Source organism: Physeter macrocephalus, unplaced genomic scaffold (assembly GCF_002837175.3).
Source record: "Physeter macrocephalus isolate SW-GA unplaced genomic scaffold, ASM283717v5 random_179, whole genome shotgun sequence".
NCBI lineage: Eukaryota > Metazoa > Chordata > Mammalia > Artiodactyla > Physeteridae > Physeter > Physeter macrocephalus.
Genome location: NW_021145461.1, coordinates 22,184 through 37,909, shown reverse-complemented (window position 1 = coordinate 37,909; position 15,726 = coordinate 22,184). Strand labels below are relative to the sequence as shown.

General features: G+C 51.1%; 1 protein-coding gene and 1 long non-coding RNA gene across 4 annotated transcripts in view; both read right to left on the bottom strand.

Annotated features, from left to right (window-relative positions):
* Positions 1–15,726, bottom strand: part of UBTD1 (ubiquitin domain containing 1) — a 53,367-nt gene that overhangs the window by 22,526 nt on the left and 15,115 nt on the right. The window lies entirely within an intron of this gene.
* On the bottom strand, positions 1,634–8,233 carry LOC129391838 (uncharacterized). The gene is made up of 3 exons (XR_008616583.1): positions 4,611–8,233; positions 3,850–3,967; positions 1,634–3,752 (listed from the first exon to the last, which is right to left on the bottom strand). It is a non-coding gene; the product is annotated as an uncharacterized lncRNA (long non-coding RNA).

Genomic DNA, 15,726 nt, shown 5'->3' with positions numbered 1-15,726 from the left:
GATCCGGACCTCAACCCCATCCCATCCCAGCTCAGCTTTTCTGTTCTGGACCCATTTGGAGACTACCTTGGGGTGGCAAATTCTTACCAAATTCTCACCCCATTCCTCACCTGGAGACCTGGAATGACAAGGCAGCCTGCTTCGGACCTAGCAATCATCTACGGCAGTTTCCAAGGTCCCCAGTCACTGGGCAGTTTCTCGGAGCACCAGGATGCTGGAGCTCAGAAAGGGTAAAGGGTCGGGTTCTAGACCCAATGCCGGAATCAGTCGCAGGAGCCAGTGAAAGGCTGTGGCCCAGGGCTGACCCCAGGACCCGCCATGCCAAGCACGATCAGAACTCCTCTGTCTGACTGCCCGCCCTTCTTTTCATTTTTTTGGTGTTGTTTAAAAGGTGACATATACTAAATAGAGAAAAAGTACACAATAAAACACGAAAAGAAAAAAAATTAAAGTCACCCAAATCCTGACACCCAACAATAACCAGCAATAACATGTTGGGCAATTGTCTTTCTGTTCCTCTCAATGCACACATGTATTGCTGGGATCACACAGTGTGTACAATCCAAACATCCACCATTAGTATGTCCTCAATCCTGCTTTTATTTTAATCTGCTAAGCCAGTGATTTGCAGCCCTTGCTGCTCATCAGATTCACCTGTGGAAGCTCTGTAACAATGCAGATGCCCAGGTTGTACCCCGAAAGGTCAACTCAGGAAATAAAGGAAATCCAGAATAAATAAGACACTTCCAAAAAATCCTGTTGTTTTTTGCCTTACATAGAATCATTCAATAAATATTTACTGGGTACTTACTGCATGTTTAGCATTGTACAGGATGTACTTTTTCATAACAAAAAGCTTACATCATTCTCCATTCATTCATTCACTCATTCAAGAAAATGTATTGAGCTTCTCCTATGTACCAGACCCCATGCTGGGGAACAGAGACACAAAGCCAATAAAACAGGCTCTCAAGGTCAGAGCTGGTAAGGGAGACAGACACATAAGGAGATAGTAGAAAACAACGTACAAACGCAAGGACTGCGATCACACAGGATCACGGGAACACAGGAGACGGGGTCTCACTCAGTCTATGAGAGGTCCTGAAGTCTGCTCCGAGTCTAGGGACGAGCAGGGGTTAGCCAGGCAGTGGAACGAAGGGGAGCAAGGGCTTGGAGGTGAGCAGGGGAAGCACAAGCAGTGCTGCCAGTGTGTGACATGCAAGGCAGGAGGCGGCTGGAAACTAAGCCAAAGCAGGGGTGAGAGCAGGCTATGGAAGGTGTGAGGCCAGTGTGGACATTACCCCCAAGAGCTGGAAGAACCCAGAAAAGATGCTGCAGAAGAAGGCCATGCAATTTTTTTTAAAAATAAATTTATTTATTTATTATTTATTTATTTTTGGCTGCGCTGGGTCTTCGTTGCTACGCACGGGCTTTCTCTAGTTGCAGCAAGAGGGGGCTACTCTTCATTACAGTGCACGGGCTTCTCACTGAGGTGGCTTCTCTTGTTGCGGAGCACGGGCTCTAGGTGCGTGGGCTTCGGTAGTTGTGGCACGCAGGCTCAGCAGCTGTGGCTCGTGGGCTCTAGAGCACAGGCTCAGGAGCTGTGGCACATGGGCTTAGTTGCTCCGGGCTTAGTTGCTCCAAGGCATGTGGGATCTTCCCGGACCGGGGCACGAACCCGTGTCCCCTGCATCGGCTGGCGGACTCTCAACCGATGCGCCACCAGGGAAGCCCAGGACACGCATTTTTGATCATTCATTCTGGAATCCATGCATAGGGTGGGTTTGAGGGGACTAGACTGGCAGCAGGAAGACCAGTTAGGAGGCTGCTGCATTAGCTCAGGAGAGAAAACAAGGGCCCGGACTCCAACTGTATTGAGTGCCTATTATGTGGCAGGCAGAGTTTTAGTGGGATGGAGATGAGAGGTACTTGAGTCACACATTTAGATCATTTCTAATTTTTCACACTGGTACGAAAGTCTTCATACATAAAGCTTTGCACATACTTTGGCTTCCTTTCCTATGACAGAGTCCTCGTGGAATTTCTAGGTTAAAGGTATCTTTAACAATATCTTTAAGGTACTTGGTTACCTTTTGCCAAACTGCTTTCCAGAAAGACTGTATCAATTTTCACTTTCACCGGTGAAGTGCACAAGAGTGGCTGTTAGACCTTCTTTGGCCTCCAAAAAGAAAAGCAGAGGTCAGCTTACATCCACCCCACTGCTAGAAATGAAGACTTGCCAGAGACTGAATCTCTGCTCGGCTCCGAACAAAATGACCGTGCCCGCGAAAAGGTTTCCAGGCTGCACAAACGGGGCACTAGGCTGAAGGGTATATTGCTGCGGAGCTGGGGTAGGACCAGGGAAGGGGCACCTTCTCCCTGCTCCAACCCATCTTCCTGCTGCCAATAACCTTCCCTACAGTGACTGTGTCACCCCCCTGCTCAAAAACTTTCCGTGGCTTCCCACTGCCTTACAAAATAAAAGCCCAACTCTTTAGCATAGAAATCAAGGTTTTCCAAGAATGTGATCTTCAACACACATTTCTATTCATTCATTTATTCATTCAGCAAACATCTGAGTACCTGCTATTTGCCTGGTACTGTACAAAACAAAATCCTTGCTCTCATGGAACTTATACTCTAATGGGAGAGACAGATGATGCACAGGTCAATATAGATGTGCCAGGTATTTATATGTGTTATGCTCAAAATAAAGCAGAAAAATAAAGTCATGAGAGGGGGCACAATTGTAGAAAGGGTGGCCAGGGAAGGCAGGTGCAAGGAGCAGGTGCAGAGGCCAGAATGGAGCAAGGAATGAACCACACAGACATCTGGACTCCCTCCCACTATGCGCAGACCACACCCGGGCCGGCAACCCTGCACGGGTTTGCAAGTCTGCACGCCTTCGCTGTTGGTCTTCTCTCCTGAAGATTCCCCTCCTCCACCTGTTGAAACTGAACGCTTCTGTGCCCGGCTCCAATGTCACCTCTTCCGTGAAGCCCTCCTCATTCCCCAAGCCAGCCCTGCTCCCAGCACTTCACTTCCATCTCCTAGTCCACACGACTGCGCGCATATGGAGGCCATGTGTGGTCCTTTAGTTCTGTATCTGCAGTGCCTCGCACACAAGAACAAGAGAATCTCTGTGTTGCCACTTACAGACTCTCTGGCCTCCACACTTGCCCTCTCCAGACCACACTGAGTTGCTAAAAGGCAGGAACTGCCTTACTCAGCTTCTGGTTCACCCAGTTTGTGCAGCATTGAGTCTGATGCACAGATGTTTGCCAAGGAGGGAGGCATGTGTGCAAGTTATCAAAGAGAGTGGGCACATTACAGGCAGGGAAATATTCTTCGTATCAGCACATGCAAAGGAAAATACTCTCCATCTTTTGTGCTAAGACTGGCAGCTGTCTACCCAAGTCCATTCTCCCCTCCTTCTGGGCAAGTGGCAGCCCAGCTGGACCACATTTCCCAGCCTCCCTTGCAGTCAGGGAAGTCCCTGTAATTACATTCTTGCCAATGGAATGTGAGCTGTAGGGATGTGAGTCACAGAGGACCTGGGCCTAAGGACAACAGGCTTGTCTCCTTCACCTCCTCTTTTCCCTTCCCCTGGTTGGAATCCAAGCTTCAGCCATGTGGACAATGATGTCCTGTGATGGAGCAGCACTTCCAAAGGATATGGATCCCAGAATGACCACAGGCAGCAGAGGTGCCCCTCTCACCCGGTCTGTCCACATCAGGGAGAATCAGGGCCACTACATGAGACAGAAAAATAAATTTCTCACTCTTCAAGCCATTGTATCATTAGGCCCCTTTCATACGGCAGAACAGCTTTAACGTGAATAAACGCACCTGCCTTCACAGGGTGAGCCAAGCACCAATGGTACGTAAATCTTCATCATCGTCAAATCCGTTTCTCAGTGCCTACTGGGGAAGGGTGAGTCCTAACCCCCAGACAAGCCTCTAAGATCTAGGAGTGTCAGGAGAGGAGGCAAGGTGAAAAGGGTGTACAAGTGAGAGCAAACACTCTGTGAGGAGCCCATAAGGAGGCACGAGCAGGGGTGAAGGGCACTGTGGTGAGAGCAGGAAAAAGGCAGCATCAGAGCCAATGGAGGGGACCAGAAAAACAAACCTGGTCCCCAAAGGTTTGAAAGCCTGACTCCCGCTGTTAAGAAAGGGTTAAGGGATGCAAAACCAAATGCACACCCACATTTATTCTAGTCCCTAGATGGGTCCCCTCACACTCAACCTTCTGGCTGTCGTGGGGCAGAAGGTGGGGAGAACCAGAGGAATGGGGAAGAAGTTGGCCCAGGAGATGGTGGACATAATCTCACCAATACCACCTCTCACAGAGGTACCAGGAAGCTGGTCTTCGTCAGCCTTGGGAGCCCGCCGAGATCAATGGTCCGACATAACTCTGGGTCTGCTACACCCAGCACCACCGCTCTTCATCCCACTTGTGGATGCTCTCAACCGTGAGCCTGGGTGCCCACTAAGTCACACCCAAACAGAAGGTACAAGGACCGAGGACAGCCACTGCCTTCCCCCAGCCCACAGCTGCCTCAGGCATCCGCCCAACCATCCCGGGTCTACCCAGCTCACCAGGCCCCTACCTGACAGCCCTATCCCACCTTCTAAGACCACCGTCACATGTTCATGTTCATGCCAGGTGCTGGGCTCGGCGCTAGTAGGAAACACTGAAGACAGAGGCCCTGTGGAGAGGCAGCACAGAACAGGGGAAGGAGCTTGGGCTCTGGAATCAAGCAGAAGAGGATTCACACTCTGACCCCACCCATTAACTGGCCCTGGGACCCTAAGCAAGCTTGAGTTCTCGAATGTGTAAAACAGAGATAATGGTGCCACCTCACAGGCTCACTGGAAGAAGCTCGCCCTGTTCCTGGCACGTGGAAGGTACCCCACAAATTACTCATTTCCTTCTATTGCCCCCAAACGTCCTCTTGTTGGCATGCCACGATACATCAAATTCCTACCACTGGACCTGTCCTTCAGCATTAAGGCACTGTCGTGAAATGTCGCTGTGGAATAAGATGTCACCTGCAAGAGGTAATTAAATGTTCTGGGCAGGCTGGCAGCCAAGCATCCAGACTGTCTGGTTGAGGCTCAGTGTTAAAGCTCCCAGGTACAGACAGGAGTTGCTCTGAAATGGCAGGTATGGCTGCAGAGCCCTGAAGGAGAAGACGTTATAAAGAAATATGATGCATCAAGGATGCTAAACCTTAAGATCGGGAATCTCCAGGTAGACAGAAGAGAAGATGCTAAAGAGCTGGAAGGCAGAACAGCTCAGGGCTGCCTCACAAGAAGAAAAAAAGGAGAAAAGCCGAAAGACAAAGGAGGCAGGGAGATGAAAGACCTCTGAAGGAGAACAGGAGGGAGTTACCAGGGTGGCCCCAGCCTCCCGTGGCGGCGGCCCTTCTCCGAGGCACTCAGCCATCACACCCTGGCCCCCCTCCAGATCCCTCCTCCTTGCTGCTATGTCCTGTTCCTGGTACCATGTGGCTCCTACGTGTCCATCCCCACACTCACCCCACCAGCCAGGTACATTCTAAAGAAGGAAGCCCAAAGCTTTAACCTTGCTGTTTGGAAAGGGCTTTCTAAATCTTGCCGATAAAACATGCCAGAGATCAGGAAGGAGGCAGACTGTGCCTGAGCAGCAAAGCACAAGACTGAGCATCTCGGGGGTTGTGGTCCTTGCCTGGCCACACGTGTGGGATGACGTGGGCAAGGCCTATGCCTTATCTTTGAACCTCACCACGCTGTAAGACAGGTCACCAATGCTTACCCTGGATTCGTATCCCAGGAGTGGTAACAGGAAAACTTCACCAAAGGGAAGCAGACGTGCTCATGCAGAAACGGTGGGTGGGAGACACAAAGAAGGCCTGCCCAGGATCACGCAAGCTCATTGAATACAGAACCCCTCACAAGGCCACGGTGAGAGGCAATAAGGCAGTGCATAGGAACAGACTCTGCGGAGGGCCAGGAAGGAGTTCCTCCTCATTAGAGCCATCCAAAATTAGCCTTGTTGAAGGAAAGCCTGGCCGACTGCCTGGCAGGGGTGCTGAGTGGAGCAACTCCACGCTGGGTGTGTAGCTGGACAATATCACCTTTAGGGCCTTTCCAACTCTAATTTCTGGTCAAAATGCTCTGGAGTTGAAAACGCAATCTCATCCATGTCTTGCAATTCCAATTGGTTGTCCCCTGCTCCTGCAGCCTCCTGTGTAAACCACTGATATCAGCTCACTCGATGTGTGGCAGGGGCTCAAGAGCCAACCCATACCCTTCTGCATCCTGGAGCCAGCCACATGGCCACCAGAAGTCAGTGAGGCAAAGTGAAAGGCACAGGACAATGAATGCATCCATGTAAACGTCTGTAGCCCTCAAGAGCCCAGAACAGGTGCGTCTACTCCAATCTGCCCTCCCCTGAAGCCCAAACAAGTGCCGGCTTCCATGCCAGGGTCCAGAGACCTGGCCATGTGGTTGTGTGGCCCATTCCAAAGGGGGTCAGGTGCACATTCCTGCCCAGCTCCTTTTGGAAGAAACCTGAACCCAGCCCTATAGCTTGGGCTTCAGGGAGAACAGGAACCAGAACAGAGTCCAGGCTGGGTTGACCTAGGAAGTCTGAGTACTGCTGCTCATGTCAGCTCAGTTCAGAAAAAGCCCCTACCAAGCTAAGGCAGGAGAGCTTCAGCTTTTGTAGAACCAGATCCCATTGAAGTTGAAGATCCTGGGAGGTCCTGCAGTGTTAGCTGGGCTCCAGAAGGCAGACCATTCTAATTTCAGACTGTTCTCCTTTAGGAAGAGAAATCACCCTACAGGGAACAGGAAACTACCTTCCTGGAGCTCCTACCCACGAGTGCCAGCTCTAGTTTCTGAAACCACATGACAAAATCTCTAGGCAGTGCTGTTGTGTTGGTTAAACTCTCTCAGCAATTTGGAGTCTGGGAGTCAGAGAGACCTATTCTACATCTCAGGTAGACAATCTTGGGTGGGTCATTTAATCTAAGCCCCAGTTCCCTCCCTTATCAAATATAGATAATAATATTCTCCTTTTGGGATTATTGTGAGGATTAAATGAGATTGCGTATGTGAAGCCCCTAGCACAGTGCCTGGCACATAGGACGGGCTCAGTAACTGGTAACAACATCACCACAACAGTTCTTGGAGGATTTAAAGACCACGTTCCTGATCTCCCTGTGCCTTTGTGTTTTCTTGCCAAGCAGTCCCAGTTCCCCAAGACATGATTTCAAGTTCCTCAAACATCCCTTAGTTTTTCTGTCACTAGGTAGCTGTGGCCCAATGGCAGGCCTCGGGCAAAGGGACAGAAACCTGGGTTCGAATTTGGACAGCCTTCCTGGAGAGATGGCTGTCTCTCTCCTGGAGAGAATCTCCAAATAAATCTCTATATCATACTGAGCACCTGTGATGAGCCAGGCATCACGCTAAGCACTGCAGATTCACCATCAACAACAGGATTCCTCCCTCCAAGAGCTTAAGAGTTTAGTCCACTCCATAAATTAATGGTCCATGTGCATCCATGCACCTAGGACTGAACTCAAATGCCACTTCCTTCCCCAAGGCGAGCAGAGCTCTCCACCCGGCAGCCATCATTCACATTTGAGTCCATCATCCCTACCTGTGGAATGAAAGGTTGTGTGTCCCAGGTAAGACAAAGGAAAAGGTTAAAGGTTCATGATATTCCAAATTGGCAAGATTAGCACAGAACTTGGCACAGAGTAGGTACTTGTCCTGGGGTGGCTGAATGGAAGCTGGCAGGCCCTGGGCTTTGGTCTCTGTCCTGGCTTCCCCAGAACTCCCTCCTAAGGGTCCTTCTCTCTCCCTAGGACACTGTGGAAGGGACATCTGCTGTGGGAAGAAGGTCGGAGCAGACGTTCACCAACTAACTATGGCCCCATGGAAGCCAGAATCCAAGTGCTTGTTGGACAGCCTCACAGCTCTGGACAGTGCCCCAGATGCGGCCTCTCTCTCCTTTCTCCTTGAAAGGGAAAATACCCCCTTACCAGGGGAGAAAAGCTGAGGTGGCAACTTGCTTCTTCCAATGGCTTCGTTCGCTTCTTGGAAGGCATCAAGCTGTTTGCTGTCCAAGGGCCTTCACTCATGCAGTTCCTTCTATCTGGCTTGGGTAATCCTCCCCCGACACCTCCCCGCCTTGGATTGAACCCAGCACGTAAGCACCAGGACCAGGGGCCAGCTCATGTTCACTCATCAGCAATGGGCCCTAGCAGGACTGCCTCTGCCCAAAAGCATCTTCTTCTAATTTATCTAGAGGTGTCTCATGGGCCAGCAAGCAGCCCTGGACAAAGTGGAGTGTGGTCACATGAGACAAACATGGCTCCCTCAGTCTCAGCCTTCAGGTGTCAGCTTAGGTATCTTTGTCAGGGAAGTGTTTTTGATTGTCCACCCCAAAATAATTCATTCCCCCTACCCCATAATTCTCTCCCAACACCCTCTTCCCCCCTTTGTCGTATGCATTTTGATTATTTGGGCATAATCTGTTTCCCCACTACTCTGTGGGTTCTATGAGGGCAGGACCATACCCGTTTGGTTCAGTTGCATACCCAGGACCAAGCATGGGGCCAGGCACATACAAACTCAATGCACGCCTGAGCTTTATGAAGGTATATACTTCAGATTAGCTTGGAACTCTCCAGGACCGGGCCTCCACACTAGATATCACCTTCATTTGGCATACAACAAAGCCATCGGGTAGGCCACCCAGAGCCCCAAGAGGGTTTGGTCCAACCGAGACAAGGCAGGCAGGATGCCCCCATATAATGCGAGCCATCCTGAGGCACCTCCAGTAAATACTTGTAGGGCCGCAGGACACAGAACAACAAGACAATACAGTCTCCTGTTGGAAAACCGCATTTCCCAGCCTTTTTAAGCACACACCTTTTAATAAATACAGACTTCACACACACATCCCCACCCAAAACTGTGCCATGCCCGACTCGGGAATTACTGTAACATTAGGCAAGATTTTTGCCAAACTCTACCTTTGATAGTTTACATTTTAAAAATGGTTTATTTTCCAAACCTAAGATGTGATTACGATACTGAATATGCTCTTTCAAACTTTCTATACGCCCCAGTCCCCAGAGATTTTGATTCAATCTCTCTCCCATTGATGATCACCACTCACGGACAAGAATAGAACACAGAGGGCTGACTGCAAAGAGCAGAAGTGTTCTAAACAGAATGTGTGGAAGAGGCAACCTCTGGGGCATATTTCTAGCACACTCAGAACAGAATGGCAACATGATCTCAGTGGGAAGAGTATCAAATGGAAGTCAAGAGATTAGACTATTATTTCTAGTTCTGAAGTTCCTTTGTCAGGATAATGTCAAATTAAGTTCTTAAGACTAGGAGGATGTAGAAAACAAACTGATGGTTACCGGGGTTAAGGGTGGTGGGGAGAGGGCTAAATTGGAAGATTGGGATTGACATATACACACCACTATATATAAAATAGATAACTAATAAGAACCTACTGTATAGCACAGGTAACTCTACTCAATACTCTCTAATGGCCTATATGGGAAAAGAATCTAAAAAAGAGTGGATATATGTATATGTACAACTGATTCACTTTGCTGTACACCTGAAACTAACACAACACTGTAAATCAATTATACTCCAATAAGAATTAAAAAAAAAAAAAGACTAGGAGGCATTTTCCCATCTGTAAAATGGGACACTGGTATGGGGGAGTCCACAGCAAAGAGAAATACTATGAGCCCTGCCACCTGAAGGTCTTTCCACCGTTTGGGGTAGGGAGAAAAGAGAAACAAAGCACAGCTCTGAGAAGGACACCATAAGGGTTCCTTATTTGGGCTAGTTACCAGTTGCAACAGGCAACTGGGGGAAAGGTGAACTTGGAAGTTTAAGCGGGCTGAGGGGATGCCTGGGCCTGTGGCAACTCTCCTCCTCCAGTGGAAGGCAGACAGGTCGCCAAAGTTAGGAGATGGGCATATGGGAGTCAGACCCACACGAGTTCTAGTCTCATTCTGCCGCTTACTCGCAGGTAATGTCAGACAACTTACATAACCTCTGGAGCCTCAGTTTCCCTCAGCTGTCAGAGGATGACTATACAACTTATGTCTCTGGGTTATTATGAAGATTAAATGTAATAAGGCATGTAAAATATTTAGCCCAGCATCTGGAAAATGGTAAGTGAAAACGCAGAGTATAAGCATTAGCTTTATTATTTTTATTACTATTACTATTTCCCAGTAGGATTGCAGGCAGCTGGAAGGGGAGCCCAGAGGCACCGGGCAACCCTCTCATTCTCATTTTCTATTTATTGTCACAAATGACATGACCTCTGTGGTCAAGGACAAGAACAGCTGGGTAGGCCAGCAAAATGCACAGCTGCTGCGATTTAGGAAAAGTAATACTCCAAGGGGCCCGAGTTTGGAAAGGAGCTGGCAGGAGAATACAAAGTCTCACTTGGGCTGGGGGGAGCAGAGGCTCTGTAGGAGGGAAAGAGACAGAAACAGCAGAAGGGGCTGGAGGGGGAAAAAGAGAAAGCACTGGGGAAAGACCCAAACCAAAGACAGGAGGGCCCAGGAAGCCGGCCTTCCCAGAGACAGGAAGCTGCAGGTGAGCCAGAAGGAAGCCAGGAAGCACAGGATGTGGGCAGCAGGGGAAAGCCAGGCCACATCCTGAGGGAGGGGCGGTTGGGGAAAACGAAGCAGGCTATCAGGCTGCCGGATGCTACTAAATGGAGCAAGGTGGGGACAGAACGGGAAGGAGGGCCACACGCTCTCCCCTCATTGACCTTGGGTCCCCTCCTCAAGCCTCTGTTCCCCCAACTCTGCAGGCCCCAGGATTTCACCAGTACTCCTGTCACTGCCACCATCTATTGTCCCCACCTGGGTCCTCCTCCCTAGGCCGGTGGCAAAACAGGATGCAGGTTTCATCATTTCCCCTTTTCCTGGGAACTTTGAAACAAGTGCTCCCTGGTTTTCTCTGTGGGGAACAGGCCAAGGAGGCCCACACGGGGGAGAAATCACCTTCCAGCTCCACTGTGAAATGTACATGGTTCAGCCTGCCCACATCCGGCCCTTCCCCAACTGCCTCTTCTCCTTCTCCCGGAGGAAGAGCTCAGCCTCAGTCGGCCCACTGGGCTCCACACACACACACGGCACCCATCAGGAGAATGCTGGAAGTTGGTGAGGGATGACTAATCTTAGATCTAATCGGCCATCCAGGTACCCCCAGGCTCAAGTTCCAGAAGGGTGCTGATCTCAACATGACCCCAGGTAACATGGAGTTGGCAGCGACATCATCCGGGAGTCGGGGGTGGCTACGGGAAGGAAGGCTCCCTGACCCTGCAGAGGGGGTCACCATGCAGGCCGGCACACCAACAGCCACAGTAACAAGGCTGCCCGCATCTGTACAAGCTTTTCCTGTGCACAAAGCATCGTCATGTATGTGACCTTTGACCTTCCTCACATCGCTAGGAGGAAGACTGGGCAGATATTGTTCCCATTTTGAAGATGAGGAAGCTGAGCGACTTGTGCAGGATCACAGTTCCTGAGAAGCAGAGCTGGTGGGCCCAGGACCCATTCTCCAGAAGTCTCCTTCCTTTAGCCTGGGACTTCCATTTCCCTGTTAACTCCGCTCAGTTCTCTCAACATAAAACAACAAGCACTCCAGCAGCCCTGCTGCTCTGTAAGGCTAACGATCTCTCTCCTTAGACGAGCCTCCCTTCCCCAAGTTCCCAGTGTCGCCAGGCCCTCCCCAATGTTCCCACCCCTTCCCCCACGCCTCTGGCCCTCCTTCTGCTTCCGCCAACCTGTCACCCAATCCTGTGGATTCTTTCTTCAAACGGACTTCCACTCCCAACATGTCAGGGCAGACCTTTCCCCTCCTCCCTCTAGTTGGCCTGGTTGTCTTCAGCCCTGCTCCATCCCTTCCCTAGCCATCCTTCTCAGCCTCTGAGTCCAGGGTACCCTTTCAAGTCCCCAGCAGCGCCCTGGCCACACGTTCCCAGTGGCTCCCCATCCCCTCCACACCCCTGGCCCACAACTCAGCTCTCAAGGTGCCTTTCAGGCCTTGCCTCTTACTGTCCCCTCCCCGAAGCACGCACCGGCCCCCCGGCCCCTCCCTGCACCCTTGCTTCAGTTCAGGCTGGTCCCCCTTCCTGAACCCCCTCCTCTCTTCCATCTTCCAGGCTCCGCTCTCCTCTGTCCACAAGCATTCCCCCTGACTGCAGGAGGTATGAGGAGACCATTTCTTAACACCTGCCCCCGCCCAGAGTCCTGAAAGGGGCAGCCCAGCATCCTGCAGGATCAGGCGCCCACCTGCTGCCTGTACCTAGGTGGTCCCTGGCCACAGAGTAGCCAATCTACTCACTGCCAGAGCTTGGCACTGGTGTGCTCAGTCACGGAACAAGCCAATGGGTAAGAAGAGAAGGCTGGGTCTACAGAGGGGGAAGCCAGGAGCAGACGCTCAGACACAAGCAGAGAGGCCAACAGCCCCCAAAAGACAGAGCTGCCTCCATTCCTGACTGCTCTTCAGGCCCAGCTCCCATGAGGCCGGCTGCCTCGCTGTAATCCTGCCAACAAACCCTTTCCCCCTGAGCTAACGCGGAGGGGCCCCTGCTCTGTGGGGAACACTGCCAACACCAGCCCGGGGAGCCCCGTCGCCTCCATCTGACAGCCCCAACTGGAGGAGCCGTGTACTCGGCAACAAGCAGGCTCTGCCAAGGGTCACTTCTTTTCCTGTCTCCCTGTGTGCCTAGTAAGTGCTTCTCTTACACCTGCTCCTGCCCTGGGACTGGAGCTCCTCACTGAGGGCTGGAGGAGCAGACAGCTTTGGAGCTGTCTGTGCAGCTCACAAGTGCCCCTCTTCTGGAGCTGCCCCCCATCCGCACAGGGTCAGAAGTGGCCCCCACGAGACAGGTGTTGCTGCATGTGACCCCATCCCCTGGCTGGAGCTGAGTGGACCAAGCTGGGCCAATTGGACCCACTGCTCTGGGAATCTGGACTTTGGGCTGGGAGAGCTAAGCCCCCGAGTGTGGCTGGAGCTGCAGCAGGAACACTGGGGCCGTGTGGGCTGAAGGAGGAGGAAGCCCGGCTCCAGAGACAGGAGGAAGCCGGAGGAGAAGCCGAGTTGAGGGAAAGAGGGAGAATCTGACAATGTTTTTCCAATCCCTGCTTAAGGCCAGGCAGCAATCTTGCCTTGGGGTCCTGTGCACCCCCTGAAACCCTGTAATTAATCACCTTTTGTGCTTAAGCTAGATTCAGCTGGTTTCTGTTAACTCGAAATCAAGGGGTCCTAACAAAGCTGGGATCTCCCTTATGCTTCTCCAGGAATACAAAGCAGGTGCCTGACAAACAAACTTGCTCAAAGAAGAAAACTGGCCCCAGATCCTGGCTTTCTGATTTCTGCCAAAGGTACCACCACCATGCTCTACAAATACTCCACGTATCAAGTATGTAACTCAGCCCCAGGCAACTTAAGTTAAATGCACGTTCCTTGCCTGAAGTGCATTATATCCTCATTTTCATCTCATCTTTGGGACAAACCAGCACTCAAAGGAAAGGCAAGCGGGAACAGGCTGGAGAAAAACAGCCCATGGCAGTGCAGGCCAGCACGTCCAACTGGATCTGCAAACTGTGCTCCCCTGGGCTGCCCCCACTACAGTAACCTCTGCCCCGAGATTTCTGTCCTTGTACCATTCTCCCCTCCCCCAAGATGACCATCAAAGTCTCCAAGAGGTCACAAAGTTTCCACCCCTATTGATGGGTCATTTATGCCAGAGGCCATCGGCAAGGCCAGACCATGAATCCTAAGGCTAGAAGAAGAAACCTCAGAGGGTTGTCTCACCTAGTGGTTTTCAAATTGTGTACTCTGCGGGACCCTGAGACTTCAATGGAACCTCTTGGGGCTCCAGTCTCCCCAGCCTCAACCAGTGTGGCATGCCCATTTGGTCGTATATATCAGGTTACCCTTGTAAGCTTGCATCTGAAAGGGTTCCAGTGGCTTAAAACAATAGTACAAAACTCCTGTTCCAGACCAACTCCTTTATCATTCAGATGAGGAGCCAGAGATTCATAGGCATAAGGCCACACAGGTGCCAAGTGGCTGAGTTGGAAGAGAACTCTGGGCTCTGAACTCTCCCTACTGCCCCTTTCCCCAGGCAGCTCCTTTAAAGGCTCTCTTGGAACTGGGAGGAGTCAGAACCCCGGTCCTGTGTGGGTGAGCACTGGCTGGGGAACACAGAGAGAGAGCTGAAGACACAACGCAGAGCCCATCTGATGGGCGCTGAGTCCCAGGTGACCCTGTCTGCATCGGCCCAAGGGCAATGCTAAACCGTCAGAACAATGTGGAGATGTCCTGATGCTATAGTCCTCCGCTATATATAGTTTCTCCCCTGAAATGACCTCAGGTAGCAGCACAGCTTTGTGGTGTGGCAAAATCGGCTGTGTGGCCCCAACTCCAGGGGAGGAGAACTCTGCTGGAGAAACCAGATGGTAAGTAAGAAAGAGAGGAGTCTGTGGGATGGGGGTGTGTCGGGGGGAGCGAGATTTTGAGAGGATTCCGGACAAATTCTTTCCCTTGACCCCCTGGACAGCAGCAGTGAGGAGTAAACCTGACACTCTTCTGCAGTGGGCGATGAAATCTGAGTCCCAGCTCTCGGTGGGAGGAGCCCCTCCTTCCTCACAGGCTCCAGTCCCATCTGCTCACGGACGTTGGGTGCCTCTTCCTGAAGCACTTCATTCATTGCACTCCATGTGTAAGGAACCAGCAGAGGCTCGCTGTGACCTACGCTCCCCATTTGCTATTCAAGACCTTCCCTTAACCTTGGTGTACACAGCCAATTTGATTCTACTGCCTAAAAAATAAAAAAGAAAGAAAGGCTAGAAGAACAAACACCAAACGGGAATGGAGACTCTCTCTGGGTGGTGGGAATATGAAGGAGATTTTCTTCTTTGGGCTTTCTGGTGTTGCTCACATTTTTTACATAAACACAGACTGCTTTTACAATAAAGAAAATCGTATTACTTGCTTCTCTCCAACCTGCACCCCTTACTCAAATCACTAACCCTTCTGTAAACTCTCCTCACTTACCCTTAATATCTGCCCTATCCAACCTCAATTCTTTCTCAAGTGTCTACACATTGCCTTTGTCTCTACCTGTCTACACCGCATGATTCAGCACTTGTCTACACATTATCTTGCTTGAAATTGTATCACACCTCTATTTGTCTTTGCTTCTTCCCCCAGATAGACTGTAAGCCATCATGGATGATGATACATACGTGTATAATATGCGTACACAGGAATGAGGCACGATGTACAGAAAAGACACAGGAAATGGAGTCAGATTCCCTGGGTCAGGTACCAGCTCCACTTCTGACTGCACAGGACAGACCACAGACCAGGGGCTTGACCTTTCTGAACCAGTTCCTCCAGCCGAATTCCTTATTAATGCCAATTCTCTTCTAAAAGGTAAGGGTGGATTCTGAGCAGCCCCACAGCTTTTGGATCATTTCACCTCTAAAAACTGAGGCCCAGGCCCAGCCTACAAAAGGGGTCCTCATCGGGGCTTCCCTGGTGGAACCACTGCAAGTGGTTGAGACTCCGCCTGCCGATGCAGAGGACACGGGTTCGTGCCCCGGTCCTGGAAGATCCCACATGCCGCGGAGCGGCTGGGCCCGTGAGCCATGGCCGCTGAGCCTG